At 46.2% G+C, this 9,079-nt stretch overlaps 1 pseudogene; it reads right to left on the reverse strand.

Annotated features, from left to right (window-relative positions):
- Positions 1-8,712: 8,712 nt before the first annotated feature.
- LOC115064932 lies at positions 8,713-8,855 on the reverse strand (annotated as a pseudogene).
- Positions 8,856-9,079: the final 224 nt, after the last annotated feature.

Here is a 9,079-nt window from a genome sequence, read left to right on the forward strand (position 1 = left end):
GAATCTGTGAGGAAACCTTACTGGCAGCAGTGACAGTCAGTTTGGTGGCTGACCTGGTGAGTGGAGGGAACTAGAAGAGACTCAAGGGGTAGGTTCAATTTGGGCAAGCTCAGCATGCTGTTATAGAAATCTAGCAATACAGCCTAGGTTACAAATGGAGATTAGATTGGCTCTTCTCAGCAGGGCAGGAGAGCCCATACCATGTCTCATTCCAGGTACTTTCAGTTCCAGGAGCCTCATACCGTTATTTCCTTTCAACTGTTTTATTCTGGAATCATTAAAAACATCCAGAAGTAGACAAAATAGTCAAGGACCCTTCAGACAGCATTTAAGGAAGCTTTATAGGAATATAGAGCAAACATTTGCATGTAATTTGAAAGATTTTGATGTGCATACAGTCAAGATACTGAGTGTACATTTTAAACATCCCTTGCCAGTTTTCTTTTAAATGCCCCCTTGTAATCTGTGACCCCTGTGGTCTCTTTCATTTCTTTTTCTCTACTCTTCTTCCCCCTGTCTGCTAGAGATAACCACCATCTGCTTTCCCCTAGCTGACGTGAATTCCTCACTACTGTCAACAAGGTTGCAGGGTCGGGGAGCATGTGTGCCACACCTGTACTCTGCCCACACATGTGCTCCATCATAAAACATGGGGAAAAAAAATCAGTGAAGTTTTTAAGATAGTGGCTTACACAACCATGACCAAGTGTAGGGTCTTGTGACTGCCCATTGTTATACCCAGGAGGCCACACCAGTGCCAAGTCAACAATTACCAGTGTATCCTAAGTGCCATGTGTCACTTGAATTGACTGAGAAGTTGTTTTAGTCAGGTTTTACAGAGAAACAAAACCAGTAAACACACACACACACACACACACACACACACACACACACACACGAGAGAGAGAGAGAGAGAGAGAGAGAGAGAGAGAGAGAGAGAGAGAGAGTTATTTGGAGTCACTTCATCATTTGAGGGATCTGGCTTTAGTGGTTGCAAGATGATGTGGTGGTGTGAATGAGGAGCGCCCCCACAGGCTGATATATTTGAATGTTTGGTTCCCAGTTGGTGGAACTGTTTAGAAAGGATTAGGAGGTGTGGCCTGTTGGAGAAAGGGGATAGGGTTTTGAGGTTACAAAAGTCCGTGCCAGGCCCAGACTCTCTTTGTAGCCTGCTTGTGCATCAAGATGTAAAGTCTCAGCTACTGATCCAGGACCATGCCTGCCTGCCTGCAGCTACTCTCCCTGCTATGATGGTCATGGGCTCACTCTCTGAAACTGTAAGCAAGCCCTCAATTAAATGATTTCTTTAACAAGCTTCCTTGGTCATGCAGTCTCTTCCTATTTATAGTACAATAACCAGACAGATGGTTTGTAGGGTAATTGTATTCTGTTAACTGCACTTATGTTGTCTTTTTTTACCCCTTGAGACCTGGCCTTCAAGGTCACTCTGTAAGTCCAAAGGAATCAATTGCACCCTCTAACTTCCTCTCACTGTTCCTAAGATGCCACTGGCTGGAATTTTTGGCAAGAACATCAGTTAGGGATGGTCCACCTACATTCTGGTCCCAGGCTGTGACTGTGGGCGTCAACAGAGAGTTGAGTGCATCTAGAATATTTCAAAGCACCTTCTGTGACCTCCCTTGAAATAGGATGAGTCCCCTGTCCCCAGTCTGTAAGTTCTAAGTACCTAAGAGGTAGGGTCAGGCTGAGGTTGTTAGGGGAGCAGATTGAAGCTATGCCTGCTAAGTGACTGTGCCTTTTACTCTCATCTGCTGACCTTTAAAACAAACCCTGCAGCCTGTCAGATGGAAGTAAAAATAGACCTTCCTTGGCATTGAATAATCCAGCTTCCCTTGACAAAGAGGTCACAGATTCCCTTCCTGGGTGGTTTCTACTTTTTGATTAACTAGGGAAATCTGTTGAGGAAAGCGCATTCTACTCTTGGGAGGAAGAAAAATGGAAATGCTTGGGCAAAGGACATCTTTTTTTAAAGCTGCCTTTGGGTGACTTCCATTTGTTCTTCTAGAACCCGTGAGGTATAGATCTGTGGGTTGGACTGAGAGCAAAAGCCCTAAATGTTTTATTATTACTTTTTTAAAGCAACTACAATGTACCAAATGTGTCCCAATCACAAAGAACTTGAAGCTCAAAGTCACGAGGGGAGGAGTCTGTCTTCTGAGTGTAATTTGAGGGGCACAGCACACACAGAAGCAGGAAAGGCTTATCCCTTCCTCCTGGCCTTAGACTCTGTGAGCTCAGTTTCATTTCTTCAGCTGCAAAAGAGGCGCCTTTCTTTGTGTCCAAGACCTTTCAAACAGTAAACAGATTTTCACCCCACTAATCTTAAAATGATTAAGGATGAAGATGGACCTCAAAGGCCTGAGAAAATAGGAATGATGGGTATCAGGTCTCCCGTCTAGTTGTCAGCATGAGTTTAGTCTGATAATGGTAACGGGTTAGTTCATTAGTACTTTGGGTTCTAGATAAAACTTTAAGCTGAGGCAAAAATAATTTTAATGATAACGTTTAATTTTTCCAGTGCTAAGCCACTTCTTATTTGTGGAGCCAAAAATAATTTACTCATTTTTAGTCTATGGTTTCAAGAGCTGTGACAAGTCTAGATATCCATGTAATCATCACTGTATATATTTCCATCACCCCAGGAAGTTTCTTAGAATTTCAATTTTTGTAGTTAGTCAATTACCCTTACTAGTTCCCAGACACCATTTTCTTTTAAGTTTATTATTAGGTATTCATTTCTCTTACATACAACTTTGTATAAATGAAGCCATATAGTAAATATAAACTGTTATTTGCTGTCCTTCACTTATAACATTTATGAGGCTCATCTTATGTGAATATGAATAGCTCCTTTTTTATTTTTACTTTTTTCTGTGTAGTGTTCCTTTCTTAGGATATACCATAATTTGTTTGCCTACTCACCTATGGGCAGAGAATGGTGGCCTCCACCTTGATGGGATGTAAAAGTGAAACTACCATGAATATTTATGTGTAAGTCTCTATATCATGTTTTCTTGTCCAAATACTATGAATTTGGGCCTAATCATATGTAAGTACATAGTTCACTTCAATAAAAATTTGCTGAACTGTTTTCCTTGGTTTGGCATCATTTCATCTTCAATGTACATGTGTTCAGTTCCTTCACACTTTCTTCAACACTTACCATTGTAAATGTTTTAACTTTGTACCTATTCTCACATGTGTTCATAATGCTCCCTCGTGTTGCACATTTCCACTTCTCTAAGGGTCTTTTTTTTCATGGGCACATTGTCTATTTGTACATCCGGTTTGAAATTTTCATTTACAGATGTTGCTCATTTTAATTGGTTCTTTGTTACTTTTAAAAATAAAGAGCAGAAATGATATAGAATAGAAAGAATCAGAGTACATTCCAGCCAGTTTTTTGTTTCTGGACATATACACATAGCTGTATGCACTTATGTACACATAGATAAGACTCATGTATCCGTGCTGGGGAGATGGCTTAGCAGGTAACGTGGTTACTATGCAACCATGAGGACCTGAGTTTGGACTCCCCAGCAGCCACATAGAAAGCTGAGTGCCATGGTTTCTGCCTGATACACCAGTTCTAGGGAAGCAAAGAGAGGAGTCTCCTGGGGCTCACTGACTGGCTAGACAAATTTGTGAGCTGCAGGTTCAGGGACAGACCATGTCTCCAAAAATTAATGTGGAGAGAAATAGAATGAAACATTTAATATCAATGTATGACCTCCACAAACACCCATACAGACATTCACACGCACACAGGCACACACACACACACACACACACACACACACACACACACGCACACACACAGGCACACACCCTCACTCAGCCCCATTTATAACTGAAGTCAACAGAAAGCCACATTTCCCCGATCCTTCCTGTCCCTCTCCTCATTTCCACTCTTCCAGCACTAAGCATTGGCTCTAGGCTAACATATCACAGCCAAGCATCCCCCCATGAGCTCTTTCCCTGGCCCTCTCTTGAGTTGTCATTTTGAAATCAGGTCTCCATAAATTGCCTTGCCTGTTTTTGAACTCACTCTGCCACTTCAGCAGCTTCTTTAGTTTCAGCCCTCTTGCGTCATGGTCCCTGAAAACAGATGGGCTTACAGACCTGTCCCAGGGACAATTCAGGTTTTCTGTCATTCGCCTTCCAAAGCATTTAGTTCCATCCCGTGCTCCTCTGAGATAACTTGTCTGCATTCTGCTTCGTATATTAGACCCGTGGTTCTCAACCTGTGGGTCACAACCCCTTTGGAGGCCACATATCAGATAGATTCGTATTTACTGTAGAAAAATTATGGTTCTAAAATAGCAATGAAATAATTTGTGGTTGGGGCCACCACAACCCGAAGAACTGTGTCAAAGGTTGGTAGCTTCAGGAGGGATGAGGGCCGCCACCTCAGACTGACGTGCAGTCATGGGTCTCAGTGAACCCACAGCCAAGCCCTTCATCTCACCTGCTTGATTGCTAAGTGCTTGATTGCTGAACGTGGGAATCATCATCTGTGGCTATTGACATTTGGATTCGTGAGAGTTAGTGGTAGGAAAAAGGGTGATGTCTGACACAAAAAAACGTCTAGAGTTGAAGTATGGGTGATTTTATACATCTTTAAAATTCTATTTAGTTAATTTCATTCAATTACTTTTAGATTTGATCATGGTAATTGTCATTTTTCCAGAAGGCTTTTAGAGTTTATTAACCTTACTAGCTTTGGAACTTTGCATTGTTTGGGGGAAATTTTCTCCCTCTACTATGGTGTTGCAATGAAAAAGCAATTGTCTGCATGAGATTTCAAAAGGAGAGGAATAGTTCTGCTCACCCCTAAGATTTCTTCATATCAAAACCTAAGACTAAAAGTGTCTCTTTTATGGGTCTGAGTTGTTCAAGAGTTAGCTGTTTCTTGAACGTTCCCAGCCTGGATATATTTCTTTTCCATATTAAATGCCTATCCAAGGGACATGTGTGCCCTCCACTGGGAGAGGGCTGTTTCTTGAGATGCTGCTTAGCTATGTAAGAGAATCCCAGCTGGAGTCTCAGACAAACCTCCAGGTTTCGGGCTTTTAACAGAACATTGTCTCTGTTTTATGGAAGAGTCTGGAATGGCTATTCTTAACTGGCAGACAGACGGATCAGTGGGGGTTTGCTTTGTGATGCTCCTGGGGCATTGAAGAGCCACTCCAATGCTGTCAACTGTGTTTTCTTCCTTGTTCCCCTGACACTGGCATCTCACTAGAGTGATGACATAAGAGTCAGGTAGCTGTTTGTGCTTCTCAGAGGCTGAGCTTGGGGCTGGGCATATCACTTCTGCTCACATTTGGTTGGCCAGAACTCAGCCTGCTGGCCTCAGCTGGGGCTCACATCCAGATTGGCTCAGGAATAAGAGATGAGGGTCTGACTTGATGAACAGCCTATGATTACTGCAACACTGTTTCTTTTATTTCTCATTCTGTTGTTTCTTTTAGAGACCGTAAAACAAATACTAAAAAAGCCAATGGAAACAGAACATTGAAAATGGCAACTATACACCCCCCCCCCCCCACGAATGGCCTTCCCTCTGCCGTTTCATCTCCTGTGGGGCCTCTAGCCACACTGTGCACAGAACTTCTGGTTCTTCTATAATTCCAAGGGCAGGGCAGTCAGTGGGCTCTGGACCTGTCTGCATACTTTCACTAGTCATATATATATATATATATATATATATATATATATATATATATATATATCCTGATCACCTTCTGAGTCTCAGCTTTAGGGTTTGCCTTCAGGTTTCTCTGGATTCAAAGCTTAAATTTGGTCCCTCAGTGGTCAGTCCTCAGGTGCCTTCTGCTTGATGTTTGAGACAAGTCTCTTGTTATCTCCACATTGTCTGTCTGTCTGTTCTAACCGTCTTGCAGTCTTGAGCCACCATGCCCTACCTTTTCACGTGGGTTCTGGTGATCTGGCTTGGGGGTTCTTACACTTGAGAGGCAAGCGCTTCGCTGATTGAACTGTCCTCAGTCCACAGCAGTGCTTCTTTTTTTTTTTTTCCTTTTAAATTTTTTATTGGTTCGTTGTGAACTTCACATCATGCACTCCAAACCCACTCATCTTCCCCTCCCCTCACATCCACTCCAGCCTTGCAATCTCCCCCACTACAGAGGGAAAAAATTCTCATAGTGGAAGCTGTAGTGTGTCACAGTGAATCTCATAGTGCTACCTCTTGTCCACATGATTTTGCTTGTGTTCGTTGCAATGACTCGTTGGCCTGGTGCGAGGCCTCTGTCTCCTGCTACTCTATCAACACAGGGACCTCACTGGGACTCCTCTTGGATATGCTGTTATTGCCCTGTGCCATGGAGATCCTGCAGTTTTGGATATGTAGGACTGGGTCCCAGAAAACTCCAGCAGTTCCTCTACTGGGTAGATGTTGGGGTGGGCCAACTCAGAGCTCTGGATCTGCTCAGCTCACCAGATCTTGTACTCTCATCACCTTGAGGCCTGTTCACCGGCAACCTCTGCTAGCAGGGCCAGTTCTACGATGCTGCCCAGGCAAGGTGCTAGCCTGCTCTCCTGAGTGTTGCTGGGACAGGGTCAGTTCTTCTACTCTCATGACCCCAGGTGTACTGGCTAGCTTTGTGTCAACTTGACACAGCTGGAGTTATTACAGAGAAAGGAGCTTTAGTTGGGGAAATGCCTCCATGAGATCCAGCTGTGGGGCATTTCCTCAATTAGTGATCAAGGGGGAGGTCCCTTTGTGGGTGGTGCCATCTCTGGGCTGGTAGTCTTGGATTCTATAAGATACCAGGCTGAGCAAGCCAGGGGAAGCAAGTCAGTAAAGAACATCCCTCCATGGCCTCTGCATCAGCTCCTGCTTTCTGACCTGCTGGAGTTCCAGTCCTGCATCCTTTGGTGATAAACAGCAGTATGGAAGTATAAGCCGAATAAACCCTTTCCTCCCCAACTTGCTTCTTGGTCATGATGTTTGTGCAGGAATAGAAACCCTGACAAAGACACCAGGGCTAGCTCTCCCACTGGCCACAGATGGTGAGGGATAAGGGAGTGGAGGAGCACATCTCTCTCCCTTGTCCAAGCAGACAAGAATCAGGGCCAACTTTCCTACATCCATGGCTCAGGGGCTGGATCCCCATCACCACCACCACATGCTCTCTGCTTGCTCCTCCCAACCCCAGCCATCAGGAGCAACTCTACTGTGCTTCCCCGGGTGAGGTGCAGGGCCTGTTCTCCCAGTGCTGCAGCAGGTGAGGGGTAGGGATATTTCTCCAACTCTCATACCCCAGTCAGGGCCAAATCTCACACCTGCCACCAGTGGAGAGGGCAAAAGGGAGGGTAGGGGATGTCACTGCATAGCCGACAAGAGGCAGGCTCTGTTCTCCCACACTCTCAACCTTGGGACTGGTTCATCTACAACCCACATATCCAGCTATACTTTGCTACCCAGGCAAGGTGCAGGGCCTGCTCTCCCAAGCGCAAGGGTCAGGGGAAGCTCTACTGCTCTGATGATCCTGGGGGCAACTCTCCTGCCTGCCATAGGTGGCAAGGGGCAAGAGAGGGTCCTCTCTCTCTCTCTCTCTCTCTCTCTCTCTCTCTCTCTCTCTCTCTCTCTCTCTCCCATCTCACTGCATGGCAGACAAGTGGTAGGGCCAGTTCTCCCATACTCATGCCCTTAGGGTTGGCCATTCAACTCCCTCACCCCCATGTGCTGCCCAGGTGATGTGTATGGCCAGCTTTCCCAAGCTCTGGAGCTGGTGAGGGGCAGGGACAGCCCTCCTGTTCTCATGACTCCAGGGCCAGGTCTCCCATCTTCCACAAGGAGGAGGGAGGAGAAGGGGATCTCTTCCTCTTCCAAGCCACCGAACAGGAGTGGGGGGTGGGGCCGGCTCTCCCATGCTCCTATCCTTAGGGGCCTGGCTCGCCCACAACTCTCCCCATGTGACTGTACTCTCCCAGTTACTGCAACTGGCTCTGGGTCGGGTCAGCTCTCTTGCTCTCATGACTCAAAAGGCAGCTCTCCCAAGATGTCCAGGTGAGGGGTGGGGCCAGTTCTGCTCAGCCCTCAGACAATATGTCCTTGGGTGGCAGCCCAGGTCAGAAGCATCTGCCTGGCATTTGGTGGCAACAGACCCCTGCTGATTCTTGCAGGGCTGTGGACCCAGATGTGGCCCCCTAGTGGCAGCTCAGGCTAGGACCCACCCGTGGTCACTGTGGCATCACTGGCTACTCACATCAGGCTGTCTCCAGGTCTGTCGTTGTTGTTGTTGTGCCCACATCCTTCTGTTTCTCTTTCTCTTCCATTTCCCCACCACTGACTTGATCCTGTTGAGGTGCCTGGGTCTCTGAGTGTCTGGGTTCATCTCAGCAGTGGTCTTAAGAGTACTATGCCTGACTTGTGCATTATGGAGCCCGACAGGGGTCATTTCCAGCATGGTCTCTACTGTCCCCCCCACCCCCTGTCCTAGGCATGGCACCTGACTGGTGGTCATCTCAGGCTAGCTCCCTGTCCATACCCCATGTCACCTGTGTGGTGGTCCTCTTGGGCTCACTTCTGCTGGGGGCAGAGGGAGGGGGCCTCAGTCCCAGGTGGGATTATTGTAGTCTAAGTCTTCCTCCTAGTACTGGGAGCTGGCCTTCGGCTTGGTGGTCGTCTCAGGCTCATTTTTTTTTTTTGGCTGGGGGAGGGGGAATGTTAGGTTATTAATTATTCAGATGTTCATAGGTCAGAACAATGATTGTAGACATAGCTGAGACATAGCCTTTCTTCTTTCTGCCACCTACTGATGCACACGTGATTCAGCAGCCACACCTGCAAGGCTTCTAGGAGCAGGAGCAATGGTTCTTAATGTGGAGTAAGGAGGAGGAGGAGGAAGATCTTTGCTTTCACCTTCTCCTGAATTCCTGGCAGTATTTGGAGACATCTCTGGTCACAGCATAAGAGAAATTGTGGTACTGGCATCTAGTAGGCAGAGGCCAGGGATGCTCCCTCAAATCTCACAGCACATCGACTGGCCTCTTAAGACAAGATCACCGGGCCCCAGAAGACCATAATCCT

This window comes from Mus pahari, chromosome 10 (assembly GCF_900095145.1).
Source record: "Mus pahari chromosome 10, PAHARI_EIJ_v1.1, whole genome shotgun sequence".
Classification (NCBI taxonomy): domain Eukaryota; kingdom Metazoa; phylum Chordata; class Mammalia; order Rodentia; family Muridae; genus Mus; species Mus pahari.